The 25,057-nt window shown below is 45.7% G+C and overlaps 1 long non-coding RNA gene across 1 annotated transcript in view; it reads left to right on the forward strand.

Annotated features, from left to right (window-relative positions):
• The window catches only part of LOC112549821, a 41,200-nt gene extending 18,476 nt beyond the window's left edge, over positions 1-22,724 (forward strand). The window contains exon 5 of the long non-coding RNA XR_003093366.1: positions 22,545-22,724. This is a non-coding gene — a long non-coding RNA (uncharacterized LOC112549821). The remainder of the gene's footprint in view (positions 1-22,544) is intronic.
• The last annotated feature ends 2,333 nt before the right edge of the window (positions 22,725-25,057 follow it).

The raw sequence follows: 25,057 nt of genomic DNA on the forward strand, positions 1-25,057 counted from the left end.
ACCAGGTCGAGCAGCGCTTTGCCTCTTGTTGGCCCATAGACTTCTTGAGTCAGGAAGAGGTCATCCACGCAACGAGAGGAAGCTTTGCGACCGCTCAGATTTTGCTGAGCGATCCTCCCACGAGATGTCTGGGTAATTGAAGTCACCCATGACAACCATGGTCCTGGAGCAAGCTGCCTCAGCCAGTTCCTGGGCAAACTCCTGGTCAAGCTCAGGACTTTGGGTGGGAGGTCTGTAATAGACTCCCACCATTGTGTCCCCTGTGCCGTGTTCCCCACGGATTTTAACCCAGAGGGTCTCCAGCCGTCCACCCTGGTCGCCAATATCGGCTTGCAGGGACGTGTAGCTTTCCTTAACATAGAGCTACTAAACATATCATTTAGCTACTAGACAATCTAAAGAAAAAGTTGCCATATATTCAGAGACAATCAGAGAGAAGGTAAGAGCCCTCCTGTTGTAAGGCCTGGCTGTGGCCAGGTCAAAGGCAGCCTGTTTGTCTGTGCTTAGACATTTGGGTCTTTCTTGTGGAGGTTAGTGGGTAAGGCACCAGTGCGGTTGAATTTCATTCTCCCATTGTCTTTCCAAGGCTGAGTACAGAGTCTATTTTGTTTCTTTAAAACAAAAGGACAAAGAGACTTAAGTTCTTTATCCACAAACCGCGTACATGGTAGGTCAAAGTCAGCTTTTCCCACACTGTACTCTATCACCAGGCCTGACCTAGATCACAAGAAAACGTGCACAATTTAGGCATCAGTCCCAGGGGACCTCAGCAGTTTGAATTCTTCCTTCTCACCCTCCCACATCTGTCATACTAAATAGCATTCTTTGCAAAACTCCCCCTTCTTGGTGTTTAAAAATGAAAATTTACATTCTTGCTGAAGGCACCAGGAATCCAGTAGGGAACAAGGATATACCTGATTTTTCAAATCCCTCTGAAAAACTTGTTTCCTACTGAGGCCACAAAGAGTGATTTCTGAAACTAAGCAGATGAACTTTTACAATGTCCCTGAATTGCAGCCATATGGAAAACTCCCATTGGCTTCAGTGGGAGAGAGATACCAATGCAGAATGCTTTTTGAAAATGCTGCTCCAGTGAGAGAATAAAATGGAAAAACAAAACAAAAACTAATCCTATCACTCACCACTTTCTCTGTGTGTATGTGTAAGGCTCAGGTCTTGACATTAAGCTTGCAGATAAAATAATTCACAGGTTTCTGCAGGATCAAGTCCCACAGTTAAACTGTTTGGGACGCATCAGGGTAACAGTTTTGTAGAAGTAGGCTGTGTTGAGAGATTCTAAATAGCCCCTGCTTTCAGCTGGATCAGACATTCCCTGACAAGTCTTCCTTGACAGAGATGCTTCTGTCCCTGCAAAATGAAAAGGGAGAGCAGGGGCTGGAAAAATCCCTGTCTGCTCAAGGTTAAGTTTCAATTGTTCTCATCTGAGCTGAAATGATTAATATGGCTCTTTTGAATGCCTCTCTTCTAATGTTGCTATTTCTAGCCTTGCTGTTATTTTTATTATTTATATTGCAGTAGCTCCAAGAGTCTCAGGTAGGCTTGGGTTCTGTTTCCTCAAAGGCCAAAATGCATATATTAAGACAGTCACCGTCCCATAGAAATTAGGATCTTAGCTTAACATAACATGTGGACAATACAAGTAAGTAAGTGAAAGGGAAAAGCAGGATGGAGTAACAGTAATACAAGCCTCAGGTGTGTTTTCAGCATGTACTGTGTGTGTTTAACAGGGGGGGAGAACAAGCATCAAAGACAGCACTGAGTCACTAAAACATTATCAGACCTTCCAGCCAGATGCAGTCAGTGCCAGAGGCAAGTGGGTAGGGAGCTCTCACTGAGATGATGGCATCATGTCTCAGTTGACAGGGAAGGAGTGAGGATGGTAAGAGGAACAGGGCAGTTTAATTTCTGGGGGAAGTGTCTACCTTTCCTTTAGAGCTACAATGTTGCCATTGCTCTAACTGAAAAATCTGTGCCAGGCCCCCAGAGTTGCAGATGATGATAATGTATTTACAATCTGGGTTTTGAGACTCCAGGGTGCACTCTGGTCCAGTTTTCAAGCTTTCCTTGCAAACGTGAAAGCTAGACTCGTACTTTTTTGTAAGCTGAAAAGAAATTGTGGAAATTCTCCTTGGAGTTGAGGCAGTAAGAATGCCAAATATTGAGAGACCTGTAAAATCACACAAAATGGCAATGCTGGTTTCAGCTCACGTGAGCTTGTCTCTGTCCAGTGGGCTTCTGGGGTTTGAACGACCCAAAAGCAAACCTCTTCAGAGACTGTAGCATTTCACCTGGTTTTGTAGTGAAAGTAGGGTGAGAATTTGGCATGTGTAATTTTGTTCTGAACTGGCCTTGGGGAGGTTTCACAATGTGTTCAGGGAACATGGGCTAACTTCCTAGTTTGGAATCATGCTTGAGACTGTGTACATTGCCTCCAAAATGTCTAGGGAGTGCCGTAGGGAAGTACCTGCCTCACCTGTGCCACAGCCAGACAAAATGAAAGGTAGCTCTCTTTAGAGCAGCGCTGAACATTCACCAAAAAGCACATTGGTGCTGGGCATGTGCCAAGCAGCAACCACATTACATATTGTGGGGGGCGTTGCCCAAGCCTTGCAGACATGCTGTGCTTCATTGTGGTGCTTGTTAGCATGGTCAGAGGCACTGTAGATGGATGCATTTTGTCTGGGGATTCATAAGGAAAATGTCTCCTATCTCTAAATGAAAAGTGGGAAGTGGGGAGGACAGGAGAAGTGAGTTGGGAAGGGTGTAAAAAGCACCCTAGGGGTTTTTCAGTTGTCCGCTTGGACCTAAGTAAACCATGACTCTGGCTCTGTGCCCTTGTGGTTTTGTTTCTAAGCAGTAAATACAGCACTGTGTGTGATGTTCCTGTACACTACTGCTGCCTCCTCCTTGGCTTATGTTACCAGCACCTGTGGATTCAGCTAAAAGCTGCTGGCAGAAGTCCAAATGAACTTGTTGACCTACCTTGCAGTTCTGAGCATCTGAACAATCCTGACTAGCCTGTCTTAACCTGCTACCCAGAGCTTGGACAGGGAGAAAACACTGGGAATTCTTGCTGGCCCTGAGCTGCTGACGCAGTTAAAGCCGATCTGAGCACTGGGATGAACAGTAATAAAAACAGATGTTGAAACTTTCAGAAATACTGATTCTGGCAGTGGGAGATTTATTGCTGGCTGTAATACAGGCTGTGCCTGGGAAGCCTGATTTCAGTTCAGAACCAAAAGTCCTTTTAGGAAAAAGGACCCAAGGGTCAAAATCTTTCTAGCAGTGAAAGCCTTTTAAGAACACCTGGCTTTCTCATCTCCATCCCCATTCCAGCATACCTCCAACACATAATGTGGAGGTATGCTGGAGGTAGGGAACCTCACACCCCCTACCTAGGATCTCTTAAGCATATGTTAGCAACCTTTTACAGAAGCAGGATGTTGGCTGCTGTGGTCTCCCTGCTTTACCTGTGTCGGGTTAAGGTATTATATCTTGTGTTGTCAGGTTGCCCAAGAGTTTTAGTAAGAGTTTAGATTCTAGATTTGTATAGGATGGTTTGGATAGGGGTGATCCTGCCTCAGGCAGGGGCAGTGGTGAGACGCATAGAGGGTGCACAGGGGTGTATGTGCACCCCTGAGAGGTGATGCATCCCCTGACTGGCCACGCTCCCTACTTAGGTGATGGGCAGGCAGGAGTGCCGGTACCCCCCACCTACCCTTCGTGAGCTCCATTCGGGGAGTGGGAGTGCTGGATATAGTGCCAGGGCTGCTTCCTGGTCAGTGACTTTTGCCATGGGGGGAAACCCCCCCCATTGGTGAATAGCCTAAGAAATGATGGTGGCAATAATTGTTCCTGCACCCAGCTGTTACAAAGCCATACTAAGCCTTTACATTGAAATCCACCCACTCTGTCATTATTTCTCCTTTCATCCATTAACACCCATTCTAGCAATGGACTCAAGCAGCAGAGGAAATTTAGGTTGGAGATTAGGAACTTCCTGGTTATGAAGGTGGCCAAGCGTTGGAACAGGCTACTTAAAGTATTGGAATTTCTATCCTGGAAATTTTCAAAAGCAGGTTGAACAAACAAGCGCTGGGATGGTTTTGTCAGGGATAATCCTGTCTTGAGTAGGGGGCTGGACTAGATGACCTTGTGATGTCCCATCAGCCTTACTTCCCTATGAATTGCTCAATTTAACAGGAAACCAATTTCATCCTGGGAAGTTGCAGGAATGATTCTTCATGCAGTCTCTAGAAGGTTTTTGTTGCTCTCGGTATCAGTGCCATTACTCTGTGTTTGCATCAGCACGGACCTATACGTTTAATATGTTTAATGTATGTGTCTCAGACTTTGTCCTGCCCTGCAGGACTGAACTAAAACAAAAGTTTAAAAGCTTTCTTTTGCATATGCCGTGCACACAAAACAGATTATCGTGCTTGGGGCTGAAGGCAGCCAGCTTCTTTCATGAAGTAGGACTCAAAGGTTGGCCTTTTAATGATAAATAAATAAATAATGTTTTACAGAAGGCTTGTACCTGAGTATAAAAGTAAACAAAACCCAACCCCACTGCTCTTTGAGCTGAATTTCTAAGAGCCAAGAACAAGTTTAAAAGGCAAATATTTTTGGTTTTGGTTTTGGTTACATAAAGGGAAAAAAATCAATTTAATCATTCATTACCCCAGAGATGAGCAGATAAAAGGGAAGATTGCATTGTTTATGCTTACTAAGCTGAAACTGTTTTACTTAATTACTTCAGAGTATGATACTGGAAATTAGTTTAATCTTTAGCCCATGCAGCCATGTTATTTTGGGAAATGATTTCACGGGTTGGGATATTTAAGTTTGACAAATGACTTCTGCTTAAACCTCAAAATGGCTTTTCTGGGGGCTTTGTTTTTTATATGTCAAAAAACTGACAACTCTCCTCCTCCATATTATTTTTGTTTGTTTGGATAATGTTATGGGAGACGTATCTGTTCATTTTCCTTCTTAAATTCCCACCAGGCACATGCCTGTTGTGTAGTAATGTTTGAGACCTATATCTCATTGAGCTCTCTTCCTTCATATAACAAAGTGCTGGGGCATGGGAAGAGGGGTTTCTGATTCTGAGGCCCCAGCCCCTCAAGGTACTTGGGCATCAGCATAAAACTATCCCTTTTCTGCTTAACTGCTTTGAGGGATGAAGACCTAAATGTGTACCAATGTAAGTTTATTTTTACTGCTGAAAACCCCATTGCCAGAGACCCTTATAAGTCAGCAGTTCCTAATTATCTCAGTCACAACCCCACTGACAGACCTGAAATTTTGTGTGGCCCTAGACAGTGCTCACACCTGTGCCCACAGTTTACAGGAGGCAGGGATTTAATGGGGCTTCAGCTACTTTGTAGTAGTTGCTTTTGTGCCCACTCTCACCAGCGATGAGAGGTAATCAGTAGGGCTGTGCAAAACAGAAGCATTTAGTTTTGACCAGCGTTTCAATGTTTCCACAGAGCAGTGTTTTGTTTTGACTTTTGTTTCAAGTCAAAACAGCTGTTCCATTTCATTCCGTCAAAAAGTTTTGCCGTTTCGACCTTGTTTTGATGTTTTGCCCATAGGATATAATGGGGAAGGTCAAAACAGGCCAGATTTGGATAAAACATGCAGAAATGGTAGCCTCTTCTGAGGGCATGATGCGTGCCAAGTTTCACAAAGATAGGTGCAGGGGGTTCAAAGAAATTGCACCGCAAAATGTTGAGAGAGAAACTCACGTCACTTGTATGTGTGAAGCCGCAGTGGGGTCAAAACTGCAGGCTTGACAGCCCCTCCTAAGGCAGCAAAGCCTGCCAAGTTTCAATGAGATAGTTGCAGCAGGGCTCGGGGTTCTGGGGCCCTGCACCTCTGGCTGTCGACAGACAAAACTCGTGACATGGGTGCTTGTGACAGAGTGTGTGTGTGTGTTCAGGTGCGCCCTTCCTGGCACTGGGGCCTCTGCACAACATGGCAGTGTGCCCCAGTGAGGCCTCCTCCCCTACAACCTTGGCTCAGTCTACCATTGTAAACAATAGCAGGTGACAATAACGTAGCTGGCTCAACAGCAATAACACCAGCAGCATCTAAGGTAGCCAAACAGAACTGTCACAGAGCCTTTCTTGTTATAAAGGAATTGGCAGCAAGAAGTAAAGATGTGTTGGATATATATGTTACTCGTGGTGTGTGTGATGGCTTATCTTGTGTTTTTATGTTTGTATGTTTTTATGAAAAAAATGGAATAGTTAGAGAAATATCTCTTAGGAAGCTTTCAGGTTGAAAAACCCTTTGTCTGAGGCTGAGGAAGTACCTGCAGTTGGTGCATCTCCTGGTCCTGGATGGAAGGAATAGTAAAGAAGCCAGAGGCTGGCCTGGCACACAATGCAGGCAAGAAAGCCAGTCAGTAAAAATGGAAATGGAGGCATCAGGGAGTGAGGGACAGGCTGGGGTGGGGGTTAGGGGGAAAAGGGGGATGCAGCAGCACAGGTAAAAGTGCAGAGGTGTCTGGGGAGTCAGATGTCCAGCAGGTTGTAATGTCAGAATGCCACTGTCTATATTGAGTCCATGAGTTTCTATACCTACTACCTAAGAGGCTGATGAAGTGCAGTTCATAGGTCCAGCTCTGAAAAGTGGTTTGTAATTTCAAACAAGCACGTAACCTCATCACCAGAACTGAAGCCAACTTCCTACAGCTCAAAACACAAAACCTGCCAACTATCTCCAGTACCCCCACAAACCGCACACCAAAATCTATCAAAGACAACAATACCCAACTACCTGTGGGGGCACATTCCTCACCAAAAACACACTATGCCTCCAGTCTCTCAGGCCTGATCTTGAGAGGGAACAAATTACCAACCACTTTTCACAGCCAGGCCTATGAACTTCACTTCATCAGTCTCCTAGGTACAGAAACTCATGGACTCAGCATAGATTAGACAGTGGAATTCTGAGACATTGCAACCTGCCGGACATCTGACACCCCAGGTACCGCTCCACTTTTACCTTTGCTGCTACACCCTCCTTTTCCCCCTACCCCCACCCCAGCCTGTCCCTCCCTCCCTGACGCCTCCATTTCCATTTTCACTGACTGGCTTTCTTGCCTGCATTGCGTGCCAGGCCAGCCTCTGGCTTCTTTACTATTCCTTCCATCCAGGACCAACTGCAGGTACTCCCTCAGCCTGACAAAGGGGTTTTCAGCCTGAAACCTGGCATCCCAGGCAGCTAAGCCAAGCACACCAGGAGCATCACAACTGCACAGCAACCAGGAAACGTTAGGCCAGTCAAAGATGTGACAGGTCTGGGCTTTCCCCAGCCAGGACTGTGTGCATGCATGTGTTAGCTGGAGGTTATGGTGCCTCCTACCCACCTTTCACCAGAGGATCATTGGTCCTGGCATTTATGGGGCTGCTGCACCACCAGCAGTCCCATCAGGCCTCCCTACCCTGGCAGGGTGAAGTTTTAGTGGTTATGACCAGGATCTGGGGCCTCCTCCTTCCCCATAGCACCATCCCATACCTCCAAGTTTGTTCTGGCAGGGGAACAAGCTTAGCAAGGACATGTTCTTCCCCCATTGGCTGGTGATGCAGTTAGTACCCCTTCAAGCTGAGAGTAGGGCATTACCTGGTTTTTAAAAAAAATGAAAAAAAGGAAATCAGTGTAGATGGAGTGAGGAGGGTGGCATTCAGTCCATCTGTGCCTGGAGCTTGGGGAACCCCAGCAGTGGGAGGTTCACTTTCAGGAACACCAGCTGCTCCACCAAACCAGCATCCAAGCAGGTGCGGTGGGGTGTCGCTACATCCCCAGCGATGCTGAACACCCTCTCACTTGGCACACTGGTCGGTTGACAGGACAGGCGTTGCTGGGCAACTGTGGCCAGATATGGCCACACTGGGCTGTGGCTTGCCCAGTAGGCCAAGTGGTTGCACAGCAGCTCCACATACTCGGCAAGATAGGCAGCCACCAAGGCGTGAGCGCTACCTGCCTGATGCTGAGGTCTGGTGGCTCTGGGCCCCACCATAGAAGCCATGCCCTTAGCCCATATTGGCAGCAACCGTGGTGGAGGACAGGACTGGCTCGTGGATGGCATGCTAGCATGAGACAGTGGATCCCCCTGTTCCACATCCCTCTGCCTCTGCCATTCTGCCTTCCTGACTTTCTTTACCAGCACCTCCGTCCACTGATTCATTGTTTGGCTGTCACATACAGTGCCCTTCACCCTTGGGTCACACACGGCTGCCAGCACATGGACTATACTGGAACGCAAGGGATCAAGCCTTTCCTGATACCCTCCTTCAGCCGTCTCACCAGTGCCTACACGTCTGGTGACAGCGGCCTGCCCCAGCCAGGAACATTGATTCCCTGGAAGCTGTCCATTTGGCTCAGAAATTCCATCACTATGGGGATCACCTGGCTAAGGAGGGCATCAGCAGCACTGAAGCTCTTGGTGGCCTCAAGGAAGGGCTTGAGGACCACCAAGATCTGGGAGATGGTATCCGACTCAGCTTTGTTCAGGGGACCACTGATCCCAATCTCCCCGAGCAGGGCCATCTCATGGATGGCCTTCTGTTGCTCCACCAGCCTCTTGAGCATCAGGTATGTGGACTTCCACCAAGTCTCTACATCCTGCATGATTTTGTGCTGCAGGATGTTCAGCTTTGTTTGTCCTGCAGCATCTTGCCTCCCCTGATGCTCTGGTGGAAGTAGCCTGCCACCTTTCTGCATTTGGAAACGAGCTTCCTGGTGGTGCTGGTGCCATCACCGGCAGTCCCGTCCCACACCAAGGTGTCTCTGACAACAAGGAGCAACTTGCGTGCCACACAGCAGATGCCAACAAAGTTGGCATCACGGACCACCTTGACCATATTGGTCCCCTTGTCAGTGACCATGAAGCCACAGGTGAGCTCACCCTGCCCAGTGAGCCACTCCTGTACCAGGCAGTTCATGGCCCCCATGATCTCTGCTGCTATGTGGGACTCATCCAGCACCTTGGCTTGAAGGAGAGCCCACTGACAGCCTGACTGGTCACACTAGTGCCCTGTGAGGCAGAGGTAGGCATGATCTCCACCCTGGCTGCTCCAGATGTTTGAGGTGAAGTGTAAGGCCAACTGTGGACCTGCCTTGCGCAGCTCATCCCTCAAGTACTCCGTGCATGCTTCATACAGGGATGGCACCACCTTTCTACTGAAGGTGATGCATGCAGGCACTTTGTATGATGGGACTGCAAGCACCACGAGCTGCCTGAACCCTGGCCACTCAATGAAGGAGAAGGGCTGGCCATTGACATCAAGCATCTCCCCAGTGCTCTGGGTGAGCTCACTTGGCCTTGTAACGTGCCCCACTTTCTGTTTGCCTTTCCCCCACTGTTCCAGTGTGGCCTACCTCTGCTTTGAGGGGGGATGGGGGCTTTGGAGCGAGCAGGGGACTTCCCTTTGGTCACACTCCCACTGGTGCCAGGCTGAGGAGGAACAAGAGCAATGGGGTGGTGCCTGCAGAGATGCATCAGCATCCCCATGATGGTCATATGTTTTGTTCCCTTGCCCCGGCTGGTTTTGGCTCGGCAGTGCAAACAGATAGCGTACGTGGGATTATCTGCCAGCTCAAAATTATCCCAGACCACACTACCCGCTTGCTTCTGGGGTCTGGGTGCAGCTGTGGATGCTGCTGCACTTTCCCCCTCCTCAGCTGAGCCACTTGTCTCCACCTCTACATAAACCTCTGAAGTGCCTTCTGGGGAAGGAAACCTGGCTCGAAGGGAAACTTGAGGGGTGCTGAGCACAAACTCAGCTGATTTCCCCCTCCTCCCCTGTAATTTCCCTTGCTAGGGCACTAAGATCAAGATCCAGATCCAGCACCAGCTCTTCTTCTGGCACTGGAAGGCTCAGCATGGGAAGTGACAAAGGGGCGGAGTAGGCTGCTGTGCTGGTGCTGCTGGTTGTGGTTGTCATCATGGTGAGGGTGTGTGTGTGTGTGTGGGGGGGGGGGGGGGGTGCGGATGCCTTTTCAGTTTGCAAATGCTGAAACAAAATGTTTTGTTATTTTTTGGACATTTTCATTCCTTTTCTTCCCCCTTTTCGGCAGGCACGAATCCCTTTTAGCTGGAGAAAAGAAGCTGTGTCTCAGTTTGGTGTGAGGGGAACTTACAGCTCTCCCTCTACCCCCTCTTCTACCCCTCCCTGAAGGCTGGCCAGTGTGTCTACCTGCCTTTCCACCATGCTTCATGATGTGTTTCATGTCTTCCTTTTCAAGAAATATATAAATGTATTTGCGTTTCTATATAAACTGAAAACTGTAGGTGTGGTGCAGTAACGAGATTTACGAACCCGTCAGAAATATGTCCACGTGTATAGATAAACTCAAAGCGAGCTGAGGTGCAGTAATGAACCCAATAGAAATATGTCTCTGTGTGTAGATAAACTCAAAAGCATTGGTGTGGTGGAAAGAATGAACGTATAAAAACAAATATATATAGTATATTCCTATATAGAGTAAATTCTACAGTAACCCTATCCAATATAACTATAAGAGTCAAAAGAATAAATAAATGAATATAATAATAAAATAAAAGCACCTACAAGAAGAAGGAATTCTGAAATCCCTCTTGCTAGGGTCACAAGCAGGGAATCCTTTAGAAAATCAGTGCTCCTAGCCATAGTGGTCTGACAGTGAGCTGCTAGAACACAGCTCACTAATTGACCGCAAAGCAGAAAGCAGGGCAGTTCAAAAAATGCTGCCTTTTATTAAGTTTTTCTGTCCCTCCCCCAGAGCACTGGGTTGGAAGGGACCTCAGAGAAGGGTTTCAGTCGCTGGCCAGCTACGTATGTCAATAATGAGAGCACTCCTTCCCCCACCTCCCCTAACTTTACTTTCTGTCCCCTCCTTCCCCTTACTTTACTTTCTGTTTCCATGCAGGGAAGCCATTAAAGGTAAGCCTAGCTTCATAGTCGAAATTTGAAATGTTTTGAACTTTTTGAAACATTTCGACCTGCCTGGTTTCATTTCGACCCTGTTTCAAGCCTCCCTGTTTCATTTTGACTTAGCTGTTTTGAGGTTGAAATGGCTCAAAACAGTGTCGAAACAAAACGGGTGGAGAAATTTCACACAGCCCTAGTAATCAGAAGGGATCCTGGTTTTCTCTGACAAAAAAATCTCAAATTCTCTGATTAAAATCCATTATTAAAATTAAAAGCCCCCTGCAGCCCCACCTAGACTGCTGGTGTACCTCACTGCCCCCAAAAAGCCTCTTACCCCCCAGTCCTGCTGAGGGGGGTCCCCATCTGCCAGAGCTATGTGGCCAGGGACCCAAGTCTGCAGCTTCCTGCCCCCAACAGCAGGCAGCTGCAGCAGAAGCAGCATAGACCCATCTCCCCCACTGCTCTGCTTGCTTGAGTGGGGCTGGGGCTGGCTCCTGGCTCCACCCCCCAGCCCTGCCAGTGCCCCCCAAGTCATGACCTGCAACCCCATAGCCCTGCCAGAGCCCGCAGCCCCCTGCAAGCCCCGCTTACCTCAGGCTCCAGGAGAAGAGTGAGGCTGAGCTGAGCAGAGCACAGCCATGGCTGAGTGAGAGCCTCAGGCCCCTCCCTCCTCTCCACCTCCATGCAGGGCTGGGGTTTCCCAACCTGTTTGGAAACAGCTTTTGCAGGCTGGAACTCAACCAGCCTGCAGAGCTGTTTGCAAAAGCAGAGAATCTGCAGGTTTCTCTGCTAAAAGGAGAAATCCATGTTTTCTCTGATAAAAAGGGGAAATCTGTGGTTTTCTCTGTTTTTCTGTGGGAAATGGAAAACCTGTATTCCTGGTAATTAGGGATATTTTCCCCTGAGTGAAATGCATCTTAAGCAACCCCACTTTAGTTTTCCCTTATTGCAGGGTAATTGTGGGCATAAAAAATTACCATGGAATTATGGAGGTTTGGAAAGTCCCCACCTCCTGTTAATGGTGGATTCACACACTAGTTGTGGGATTGGGGGAATTAAGAGCTCTCAAGAGGTTTCAGTCATAACTTCCATGACCACAGTTGGGGTCATCACTTCTATTCTGGGAACTGCCTTTCTAGGGATTTAATTGTTACCACTGATTTTTAAAGGAAACTGCTTAGATACTAGAGTAGTAGATGTAGCTTAAGTCTTTCCATACATTTTGGGAAATGTTTGTTTTTATAGTGGGGTTGGAGTGTTGTTGTAGCTTGGTGGTTCAGGAAACAAATGGGAGGCAAGGATTTTTTTGTGATATCTTTTACCAGAGCAACTGTATAGTTGAGAGAGCTGTTGGACAAACTTTTGGGCATCAAGTGACCTTCCTCAGATCATCTGACCTGAGGTGAACCAGGTGACCTGAGGAAGGACATTTGACACCTAAAAGCTTGTCCACCAGCTCTCCCAACTATACAGCTGCACCAATAGAAGATATAATAAATAAATCCTTGCCTCATTTATTTTGATAAGCATTTAAAGGAAGATGTGTCAATGTTATGTGAAGTTTAAAAAAAAAGTAATAATTTAATCCCAGAGGCACATGATGTATTTGGGGAGGGGGGCTGTCAATGCCTATGAAAAACACAGAAGACATAGCTTGTGTGCTGCAGAGTTTATGAACAGCATCCAAAGGCAAACAATTTATTCACCCAACATTATTGATTGCAATAATAGTTTCTATGATGTAGGCATCAAGGGAGTTGACTAGTTCTAACAATTCATTCCTTGCAGGGAGCCAGACATCACCAGAGGTTTAGCCATTGCCAGTCTAAAATGGATTATATGCAGTGACTGACTAGAAGAGATGAGCCCAGTCTGCCAAGTTTCGTTTTGATTCTGGCCCGATTTCAGATCTGAGTTTTTGGTGGGAGGTCCATGTATATTCCATAAATTACTCACCCAGTCTCCTTGCATTACATTTTCTAGTCCTTTATGAGAAACTCTGAAACTAGACAAAGGCCTGACCAAAGTCATAGAGGTCAGTTTGGGGAGAGCTGATTTAGATTTATGAGTGCAACTGTTAATTCCCTGTACATGTGCCATTACAAACAAATATGATGGGTTGAAATGTAAGTGCATCCTGTTTACACTGCAGCCATGACACTGAGGAAAAATACGTGTATAAAATGTGGAGCTCATATTTTAATTGCCCTCTGTTTAGAAAACAAACTTTTTTACAACATTATAAAAGAAACAGTTTTGTCTCTCCTCAAGATTTAAGGTTCCTTTCCCTTAAACTATCAATAAAGCAAACTTCTACTTCTCTTTTCTTTTTCTCTCTCCTCTTTGGCTCCATTGTTGCAAGTCCTTAAATGTTGCTGAGAATGATGAAGTGTGTATAAAAGGTAACAACTTCATATCTTGCTATTTTATAGCTTGTGAAGAGTTTAGTTGCCACACGCATAGCTTTGAAATGTCTCAAACTCCTCTCTAAATTGATTGACTGATAAATAAAGTAGTGCCTTTATTTTGACATGTTTTGATATTGAAGAAAAATAAAAGTTGCTAAAAAAAAATCCTGTTTGCTAAAATTAGTCAACAGGAACAAAGTAATTGGCCTATAGTGTTGTTTTGTAACCTTGCTCTGTTTTGGGCTTTTTAACAGGGAAGAGCAGTTGAACCATAGTTAAGGTTTCAATAAACATTTTACCCTCCATCTAGAAGCTACAAAAAAAAAACTTCATGGCTTGCCTGAAAATCAGCATTTGACTTGTAAGGTCAAGGGAGAGGCTTTTTTGGCTAAATTTGAAGTACATTGAACAAGGGTTTCTTGAGTTATTAGATGGCACCATTAGTTGCAGGGAAGAGCTCATTGTAAAAGAGCTATGGTTTCTTTTCAGGGCTAGATCTATTGGTCTGGTTCCAGGTTCTCAAGGGTCCCTTGATAGATGACTACGCAGTACTGATTGATGCTCTCAGTAATGCCCAGCTCCATCAAACACACCTGATCCCTTGTAAGGAGCCCTTGTCCCCTTTACCTGGTGTCTGGCCCTGGAGGACTTTCCTCAGCATGCTGTGGGCATCAGTTGCCCAGGGTGTGCTGTGCTGTGCTGTGCTGTGCTGTGTGTGGGGCAGCCGGGGGGCAACTCGGTACTGAGAATGCCCACTGGGGTGCCCTTTCACGCACCCTCCTCCACAAACTCCTGCGCAAACTCACGTGCCTGCTTTCATGGCTTTGGTCATGCGGCTCCCTAGGGGGCTGGGCTAAGTCGGAGCCAGGGTGGGGCTTGACCCTCCTCGGCTCCACTCAGCTGCCCCCACCACCTAATGCCTACCCACCGCAGGCCCCACCTACCTCCCAGCTCTGCACTGGGGGATCGAGTCAGGGTCATTCAGAGGGTCCACTGGGGTCCTGAGCTCATGGAGTCGCGACAGGTTTGTACCTGTGTGTCTCGCACCAGAGCTGGACCTGAATATGTGCACCACTGAGAGTACTGGGCCAGCCAGCAGTTTCTATCCATGCCAGCACTGCACTGATGGTCAATGGCATAGGAAAAAGCCACAGGGGAAGCCTTGCTTAAAGCAAGTTAATGCAAAAGCATGCATCATATGCCCATATTGTCCCAGTGGTGCATGCACGCTGCAAAAACCATTGTAATTAAATCCTGTCTCTGTAAAATCTAAACCAGAAGGGGAGAAATTTAGCACAAACTCTTTTTTCCTAACTGATCAGACACATGATATTGTGTATCACCCTAGGGCAAGACCTCAACATTACCCTCAGTACCTCTGGGGATGTCTTTGGAGTGGCAGGTGCTATCTTTGGGTTACCTCATAACAGAGAAAATAGCACATCCTTTCAGTGTTTTGGCAGGTGGCCACTATTGACTGTGGAACAATTCCTGTGTGACACTCAAAAAAAAAAAAAAAAAAAATCCTGTCACAATAACAGGTTTTTTCTAATGAGCTCCCTAACAATTTGTGCATAGGGAAAATTTATTTTCCCCTGAAAACATTGGGCTGATGAATTAACTCGTTCCTTAATCAATCTTAAATACTGTTGAAAATGCTGAGACCTGCTGTCCCACATTTGTCCAAACCAAGGGAATGGAGTAGCCAGTCTGAGGGGAGCTCTGGACGAATTGGTAGGATTTTGTGGAGCAGTGATTAACCTAAGAACAAATTTTGTACAGGCAGGAAGAGCTCAACCCTATTAGGTTCTATTCACTTCTGAGATGTGTTAAATTGATGGTATCAGTGAGAGCAGGCATGGAGTGTTCCCTTGGATGGTAGTCAGAAAACTGTTCAGGCTATTATGCTAGCCATCAACTTGCAGGCTCTGTCCACCCTGGCACTGCACTGGCAGGCAGTGGCCTGCTGAAAAACTTCATGGGCAGATCAATCACTGTCTGGATTAGGGCACCTATACACATGACGGAGCTCTGCTACAACGCATGCTAATTAGCATACATGGGAGCTGACACAATCAATCAAGTCTGCTGGAGAGTGCTAATTAGCGTGCTCCAGAAGCCTCTGTGTCACATGTATTCAGTATCCCCGCATTTCAAAATGGCAGCGGGGGTGCTTTAACTATAGCTCATCAAATGAGCTTTAGTTAAAGTGCCTCTGCAGCCATTTTGAGGTGCGGGATGCTGAATACATTTGATGCTGTGGGTGTGGCTCTCAGGGCACCTATACATGTGATGGAGTTCTGCTCTGATGCATGCTAGTTAGCACATGTTGGAGCAGACTCAATTAAAAGATTCACAGAAGTTTAGGGCTGGAAGGGACCTTGTGAGATCATTGGTCCTCCCCCATACTCTGGGCAGGAAAGACTGCTGGGGTCAAATAACCCCAGCAAGGAGTTCATCTAGTCTCCTTTCAAAGATCTCCAGGGTACCCCACCTGCACCACCCTCACTGGGAGTCTATTCCAGAGTCACATGAACCGTAAAGAAGTTTTTCCTTATATCCAGTCTGAAACCTTCTTCTAGAAGTTTATAACCATTGCTCCTTGTTTTCGCTGGGGCGCTTTGGTCAATAGTTGTTCACCTAACCCCTGATGCTCTCCCCTGATATATTTGTAAGCTGCCACCAAATCTCCCCAAAGTCTCTTTTTTCTAGGCTGAACAGTCCCATATCTGTCGGCCTTCCCTCGTATGGATTGCTCTTCAGGCCTCTAATCATATGAGTGACTCTTCTCTGGACTCTCTCAAGCTTCTCCACATCCTTCTTGAAGTGTGGCGCCCAGAACTGGATGCAGTACTCCAGCTGTGGCCTGACCAAAGCCAAGTAGAGCGGGAGAATAACTTCCTTAGTTTTGCTTGAGATGCATTGGTTGATGAATGCCAGCATTTTGTTTGCTCTGCTAACTGTAGTATCACACTGGTGGCTCATATTTATTTATGGTCAATTATGACCCCAGGTCCCTTTTGGACATGGTGCTAGCTAGCATAGCACCACTGAGTCTATAAATTTGTTGCAGATTTTTCCTCCCCAGGTGGAGCACTTTACACTTCACAGTGTTGAACAGCATCTGGTTCAGGTTCACCCATTTAACTAATCTGTTTAGGTCCACCTGGATCATCAGCCTACCCTGATGCGTGGCCGCACTTCCCCACAGCTTAGTGCCATTGGTGAACTTAGCCAATGTGCTTTTCATCCCCACATCCAGATCATTGATGTAGATGTTGAAAAGCACTGGTCCAAGTACCCTGGGGGACCCCATGGGCTACCTTCTGCCAGGTTGACACAGATCTGTCTAGTAGTACTTCCTGGGTCCAACCTCACATCCAGTTTCCCACCCATCTGACTGTTGTATTGCTGAGCCCATAGTCCCCTAGTTTTACCTTGAGAGCCTCATGGGACACCAAATCAAAGGCCTTTCTAAAATCCAATTAATCAAGTCTGCTGTAAGTATGCTGGAGCGCGCTAATTAGTGCACTCCAGTGGTGTCCGCGTCATGTGTATTCCACATCCCTGCATTTCAAAATGGCGGCAGGGGCAGTTTAACTAAAGTTCATCGAATGAGCTTCAGTTAAAGCACCCCGACCACCATTTTGAGTCACAGGACACTGAATATACATGATGCTGTGGATGCTTTAACTAGAGCAATTCTCAGAGCTCCTCTAATTAAAGTGACCCCCCACCCCCACCCCTTAGGGTGCCCTTAGGGTCCAGCTACAGGAATCGTCTCTGCTGCTTCATAATTTGAGTTCAGCACTTAACCGTTGGAGTAATAGGTATCTTAGAAATACACCAAATAAATGTTGGACTCCTAACAACTTAGGCTATACTGAATGCTAGGTAATGCTATTTCTGTTGGCCAATCCTTGTTAGAAGCAGCCCATAAAAAACATTACAGCTTAAAAATAAAAGATGGAGTAATTGCTCTCTGATGCATTGTAAAGTTGAAAGAGTAAATTGTTTATCAGGTCATCTGATAAACAATGGACTTCTCCAGCAGGGAGCTTGTTTGTTTGATACTTATGCATCAGTTTTCCCTGCCTTCCCCATTTTCCTTTAACAGGTGGAGGCTATTAAAATTCCAAAAACATTATCTAAGAAGCGATGCAGAACATTGTACCCAAAAGTCCAGGGAACAGCTGGCAACCAAATTTATACATTGTGAACATTCACTTCATTTACATAAAGCACATGAATAAAGAATCATGACTACCCAAGAGAATTTATCCACATAATCTAAGATGTTGTCTCTTTCATTATTGACATTGAATAAATGTCAATCATTCTTTCATATCTCCACCTGTATATAGCACAGAGCTAAACAAAGTCAGGTGAACAATCTTGCTCTCTGGGTGCAATTATCACCCCCAACCAACCCCCTTCATCCCACGACAAACTTCCACATCCATCATTACCTCTCAGTCAGGATGCACCTGACCCATGAGGCAATGAACATGTGATTTAGAACACTTTGCAGCTGGTAAAGGCAATAATAGCTCTAATAAATATATTGCCTGACTGTAAAGTGTTCACTCATTCCCAAACAGCACATGGATTCTGGTCACTCAAGACATAGCTATGTAAACCACTAAAAGAATGCATCCATCTATTGCTTTGCTTTGGTTTCTGCCTCGTACACATGTCCATGTTGCTTCTGCTTTTGCCCTAGCTAAAATGGGTGCTAAAATTGATTGAGCGTTTCCTTGGTGAAATCTATTTTCAGTCAAAACATCCGTTTATTTTCAGTGGATGTGTGTATTTCATAACACAGCTAAGAAAAGCATGATGGACACAATTTGTTTCTCGGGTAACGATATCAGCTGCAGTGGGTTTACATCAGAGATGAATTTGGCTCGTTCTGTTTCTTACATACCATTTAGATGCTATTTAAAGTGCTCCCAAGCTGATAGGAAACAAAAGTGCTAAAACTGAATTATAAAGTTCTTTTTATGTGCCCAGTTTTGATCTCACACCTATGTAAGTCAGGCATAATTCCTTTGAAGACAATCATGCTACCCCATGAAAGTACAAATTAGACCCCAGATTTTTAAATAATCACATAGTTCACCTGCTTCCCCCTCCCCAACCCCCCCCCAATCTCCAGATTTAGAATTCATGATTTTCATAGCAATGTCCATCTCTATACCAATGATGCCAATTAACACAATTCATTTGGGGATATAGAAGATAGCAAGGGAGTAAGTCTACCTCTGAGTCTGAACTCAACTAACTAGGAATTGGAGACCACATATTTAAAAGGATATAGAAACTTTTAGGGGCACAATTTGTGTCTACAGTTTAATTGTGGGTGAAAATTGGGGTACCTATTTATGGCTGAAACTCAGAGACTAGAACTGAGTCCTTCTGAAAATCTAACTCGGATTACTGTAGCGTATATGCACTGTGGTGTGGTATGTCATAGACAGTCTGGCAGGTTGGAACCAAGACGGTTGGCTGTGGATCTAAAATTCTAGTACAGAGAGTTCTGATATGCACGTTTGCACCTAGCTCTATATCCTTCCATATGGAATTATGCCAGTTCATCAAATGAATGTCAGAGCATGTTTGCTAGTATCTATTACTGTCACCATCACTTCATCCTGAGAAGGCAGCTGGTCTACAGTACGGTAAGCAAGCAAAGGGCCTTTTGCATTTAGAGCTTGCCAAATTGCATCTCTGTTTTAGAACTGAAGATGTTTAAGCTGTGAGACCCTTCTCGGCCCTTTTCCCCGCTCTCCCATCTGCTCCACTATTTAAATAGCTGAAGGTACACAACAGCCTTTTCTAATTAAGTAAATAGTCAGAGAGTAAATGTTTCCTTCAGCACCAGCAAAAGAGGAATGAAAACTTGCATGTAAATGGATCTAAATTAGCTTTCTCTTCTCTCTTTTCTCTTCTCTGTGGGTGACTTGTATCTAATTGCTTTGGGGGATATTACCACATTTTCTTGCATGCTGTATATAACTCGCCTCCCACCCCCTTCCCCCCAATAAAACAAAATCTGCTGGAAATGAGAGTGTGCATCATATGTGAGAAATATGGTAAGAGCAGTTTCTGCCGCTTACCAGGCAAAAGGGAACATAAAGTCTGCACCATTCCACAAGGAACAGAACAACAAACAGGCTTCAGCTCCTGAGCTGCTGCTATTCAGTTAATTACTACAAGGAAAGATCATTTTTCCTTCACTCTGCCTTTCAAAAACAAGGTGTGTATCTTATTCTTGGGCACACTGGCCACATCCACACCAAAGTGGATGTTTGGTTCCCCAGGGACAACTAGCAGCAACACACCTGGTGCACAAGGCGTGCCGCTGCTAGTTGTCCCTGGGGAACACCTGTACTACACACCATCTGGCACACAGCAAGTTTATCCCAGGTGGGGTAGGGGAGGCTGTGGCCAGCACTGGGCTGGCCCGAGCAGCCTGTCCTGAGGGCTTCCTGGGGCTGCTGCAGCAGCGATCCTGCTGCTCGGAGCCTGGCCAGCAGCCCGTGTGTGGCTCTGACTGGCCAGGCTCTGGTTTTGAGCGGCATATGCTGACCCCACGTGCTCTGCTCCGCTATTTTTTTGCACGGGTTTTTTGACCCCTGGATATCCAGGGGTAAAAACCCCCCCCAAAACCCTGCACTGCTCCTTTACAGTGCAGAGAACACCTGAATGCATGGTATGTGGCTCTGCAGATGTCTGCAGTGCCCCACACCACACAGCTGCGCTCATCTGGGTACAGCCATTAGGTGCAAGAAATATGGTATAGGGGGGCAGAAGCTGCTCTGTTCCTGTTACAAGCTTTAGATATCCCCTAACTACATATGAGAAGATCATTAAAAATTAGAAAACAATTCTGAAAGTTTCAGTGTTGTGAACAATATACCCTACCATACCTTTTGAAATATATTCTTGCTTTGTTTTATTTTATTTTGGCTTTCCACATCTCTAGAGCGCCTTGGTCTAGAACATCCAAGGTCTGCTTTGAGGTGTTTCTCTCTCCTTAAGTATCTGGGGGAAGGATGTGTGATAAAATTGCTAAACTGTAGAAACAGTTTGTTGTTCCTTGGCAAGATGGCATAGGAGTTGTTAATCATGGGGCCACTAAAGCAAAGCAGCTAGGAGGAGGTGGTAGAACACTGGATCAACATGTCTGAGAGGTGAAAACAGAGCTCAGCCCAGTTTGGGGAGTCAGGAGGAGGTGTTAAACCACAGGCCCAGACACTATTTGGAAGGGACATTTGTAAATGAAGAAGTGTTTTTCTTCCTTCTGGCTGAGCATGCTTGAGCTGCCTGTTGCTTTTGGAGCTTTCTTGGCTTGGGATGATCAAAGTCCCAAATGTGATTCCGTATACAAACACGGAATAACACTGGCAAAGAGCTCTACTTGGAGGTGTGAATGGTAGTCCAAACTAGCAGGAGGCAGCATGGTTATTTTCCTCTTAGTTTCCCCCTTCTGACGTACCCACAGTCTCCTGTAATCTGGCTACAGCCTGAACCACAGAGCTGTGCTTGTGTGAGCATGATGCAATACTTTAAAGCATTTTGTCTTCCAAGGAGTATAAATATTGAAAGACCTGACTCCCAGCAGGGGTCAGAGAAAGAAGAGAAAGGACCAGTGAGTGCAAATAGCTATGGTGGTGGCAGGAGACTAGAAGGGCAATGAACTGTTGCAGCAGATGGGTAGGGGTGACCCTAGAGCAGTGGTCACCAATCAGTGGATCTCGATCCACCAATAGATCTCGGGGCCTCTTGGAGTTGATCTGAGGCTGGGGTGCGGGGCTGAGTGCCCGCATGCATGCACGCATGTGCCTCCGGCCCAGCAGGTCAGTCCGTATGGGAGGGAAGGGGAGGGGGCTAGACTGAGGTCATCGCAGTGAGGGACAGTGCCGCAGAGGTAAGTTGAGTGGGGCCCTGGCTGGATGCGACTTACCTTCCAAATAATTTTTTCTCCCTCTGCCTCGATCTGCCCCACACCCCATTCCCTCCCCCACAGACTTACCTGCTGGGCATGGGGGAGGTGGGGGGGAGGGTGGCTCACAGTAGATTTTGGCTTGCTTTGAAATGCCAAAGGTGATCTCCTACTTAAAAAGGTTGGAGACCACTGCCTTAGAGCTATCACGATGCTGGATTAGGCCTGAGGTCAGCCTAATGTACAGTCCTGTCCATGGCCAGCACTTGTAGCTTCAGAGGAAGAAACCCTCCAATAGAGATTTATGGCATAACCTACCTCATAGAAAGTTGGCATGGCTGTTTCAAACGTTGGTAAAGAAAACACTGTGCTTTCTGGAGCTCTTCATCAGAATTCTTTCACAAGCATGTGGTTTGCTAAAATTTGGCATGTGGAGAACCACTATGGGAAATAGCAAATGAAGCTGTAGGGTAGGATCCAACATGGCTTCGAAGGAGACCCCAGGCCAAATTCATTGTGAGCTTGATTGTTACAGCCTGACTGGTCCGTGCAGGCAAGTAAAGTGGAGTAATGCCCTCACACTTAAATCCAGAGCTCAGATTTTGAGTCTGGTACAATGCTGACAGTTTGTGAAATTTCTCATTGCACCTAGGAAGGGAGTGGGGCTAGGAAGGAACTGTGACTCAGGTGTGACTCTATGGTCTGGCCTCTCACGCTTGTTCCTGGCACTGCTTATGCACCACTCTTGTTCAGTGCTGAGCAGACAGAAACAGTGTAACTCTAACTGGATTTGAAGTCGGCTCAAGAGAGAGCTTTTGGCTTTAGGGTGTTGTAGTCTATGACTGAGGGGCATTGGTAGAGCTGTGTGGTGAGCACTGCAATGCTTGACTCAAGCCAGTTTCACTAATCTATCACTATTACAAACAGTCGAGTCCTGCAGAATTAATAAGAAATGCAAGACAAAACACCATTTCTTGTGGAAAGCAAAGTAATAGTTTTCATAAGGAGAGAGGGGGGTTATGGCACGCCTTTGCACACCAGTTCAAAGGGTGTTTGTGCCCAAAAGCTTGCAATTAAAGAATTTGTTTGCAAAAATCTTTTTGGTCTAATAAAAGATATCATCTCTACTACGAGTCCTGATTGCCTTTTCCTCTAGACCAATGCAGCTACAGCCTGACTACCTGACATGGAATATTGAATTTTAGCTGATTTTTAAAAATGAAATATTCATATTTTCCCAAACAGGAAGCAGCTGTGCCCACCTGAAACTTGTGATCCTGCTCCTGTCTTTGTTTCAAGGTGATTTGCATCATCACAGAACCTCACAAGAGGTGAGATGCTCCATACCAGCTATGAACTGACTGCCTAGTGGAGTTTTCCACGTATTGATTCCTCTGCGAAATCCTGTGAAATATGAACTTTCATTTCTACCCAGAACTTTTACAATCTTTTCTCCAATGCCTGATGAAGGGTGTTTGTGCCTGAAAGCTTGCAATTAAAGTAATCTTGCATCAGTTTAAACCATGTGCACACACAAAAATACACACACACATGTACATATACACACTCATGTACACATGTATCTATTGAATTAAGTACTAATTCCAGATATTTGACTTTTGATTTTTGCTATTCAAATATTTTTAGCCAAAGCTTTTTAAAAATCAAAATTAAATGTTTAACTTTTATCATAATGGCATTGTCATTGATCTTGGATGACCTTTTAATGAAGTTTAATGGGAAAATTTTTGGGGGGTTGTTTTCATTTTATAAAGTGGGGGGGGGGGGGCCAAGTTTCTGTGTTCGGGTCGGGGGGGGGTCCAAGTTGTGGAAGTTCCTATGGATTGGGTAATCCAGTTCCTGCACATCTGTAATTATTTCACTGCACATACAGGAAAATTCAGGTACTTAGAATTTCAGTCAGTGGAGCACAACGTGCAACTATAGAGCAAAGCCAGCAACCCAAATTTTTATCTGTTGGCTTCCAGTTGTGCACTTTAAGCATTAAGCAATGCTCAGAGATGTCCTTTCAGTCTTATCTGTGAAGTTGCTACTGTGTCTTCACCTTAAGCCAGCAATGGTGACCAGCAGGAAGTGACGTTTGACACCATCACTAAACACAGCACCTGAGCATTTAAGCATTGTTAGATTTGGGGTCAGTCTATTCACTTTATTAGAAACTTCTCACTGGAGCTTGAGGGGACTGCACATTGAACGTCCCTTACAATAGTGGTAAGTGGTTATGTATCAGGTACACAGGGGGTATTCTTCACTTGCTAAATAGACTGCTTGATATATATCTTCCAAATTTTGTTTCAGGAGGAGGGCTTGACTAAGATTTTGGTAGAGCAGAAAATATAGTTTCATAGTTGGTAGGGTCAGAAAGGACCTGAGGAGATCATCTAGTCCGACCCCCTGCCATGGCAGGAAAGAGTACTGGGGTCAAACAACCCCGGCCAGACGTTCGTCCAGTCTTTTTTTAAAGACCCCCAGGGTAGGAGTCAGCACCACTTCTTTTGGAAGTTGGTTCCAGATCCTAGCCACCCTGACAGTGAAATAGCATCTCCTAATGTCTAGCCTGAAATTACCCTCTGCTAACTTGTGTCCATTGTTTCTTGTAACTCCCGGGAGTGCTTGGGGGAACAGGGACTCAGTGCTTAAGGGAACAGGGAGTCAATATAGGGCCTTGTTGCTACCAGCTTTCACTGTGCTGAGGGTGAAAGACAACACTGCATGGTGTGATGACATGATTTCTGTTATTGCCTTTACCTTGTGCTAGTGTGAGACCAAAACAAGAAAGCAGCTCATTGGTCATCTAATTGTATCTGCCTCTCAGTGACAGTCTCATGAAACTACTTTACCCCTGCTAGCTTGCTCTGCCTATAAACGAGACAAGAGACAGTGCAGTGGGTGGGAGCCCTGAGGTATACTTGCTTTGAGTATGATTCAGTTAGCCTGTCGTTACTGCTGACTGTCCTCTGTATGTGAGATTAGGAGAAGGTAGCACGGAGGATTTATTTATTTGTCAGGAAGGAAAAAGTAATTAATTTAAACCAACATAAACCTTAAGGGTTAGGTATTATTTCCTTAATAGGACTGTTCGCATGTTTCTATTCTGGATCTGGTTATTTGAAGGATTATGAAATATTAAAATGGACAAACTCCTGAAAATACTGGGGGGAGGGGGGTTGCACTAAACAAATTGCACATTAGTGATTCAGACTCCTAAATTTAATTAATGCCTAAAAATCAAATGTAATAATGCTAAGAAGCAGTGACTAACGCTCTAAGAATGGTATAATTTCAAATGTCTAGTGACAAGGAAAAGTTTGTATTGAAATCCATACCTGAAATTCAGTTTGGATACATTTTTGTGTACTTGACACCTATTGTCCTTTTATTTTTTAGTATTGGTGGCTTCAAGCCCCTCATTTCTTAAGCTAAATACAGACAATCAAAAAGCACAAGGCTGAATCAATTCAGTCTTTGCAGGTTTATTTAAGCTGCATAGATTGAACCAATAAGCAAGTGAACAGGCATTCACTCTTGATTCCAGAAACACAGCCACATGCCTTGTAATGGCCCAGGCCTGAAGCTGCGGGGCACTACAACATGCCTCCCTGGTCAGCTGGAGCAGACAGCTTGAGCCAAGAATAGCTAATCCACCCTGTTGGGGAAGGGAGGTTTAGGGGAGTTGCAAAGCATCCTCAGATTCTGGGGGACTATGAATGGACTAACTTGAATCTGGATGGGATCTG

The sequence above is a fragment of the Alligator sinensis genome, unplaced genomic scaffold, assembly GCF_000455745.1.
Source record: "Alligator sinensis unplaced genomic scaffold, ASM45574v1 scaffold86_1, whole genome shotgun sequence".
NCBI lineage: Eukaryota > Metazoa > Chordata > Crocodylia > Alligatoridae > Alligator > Alligator sinensis.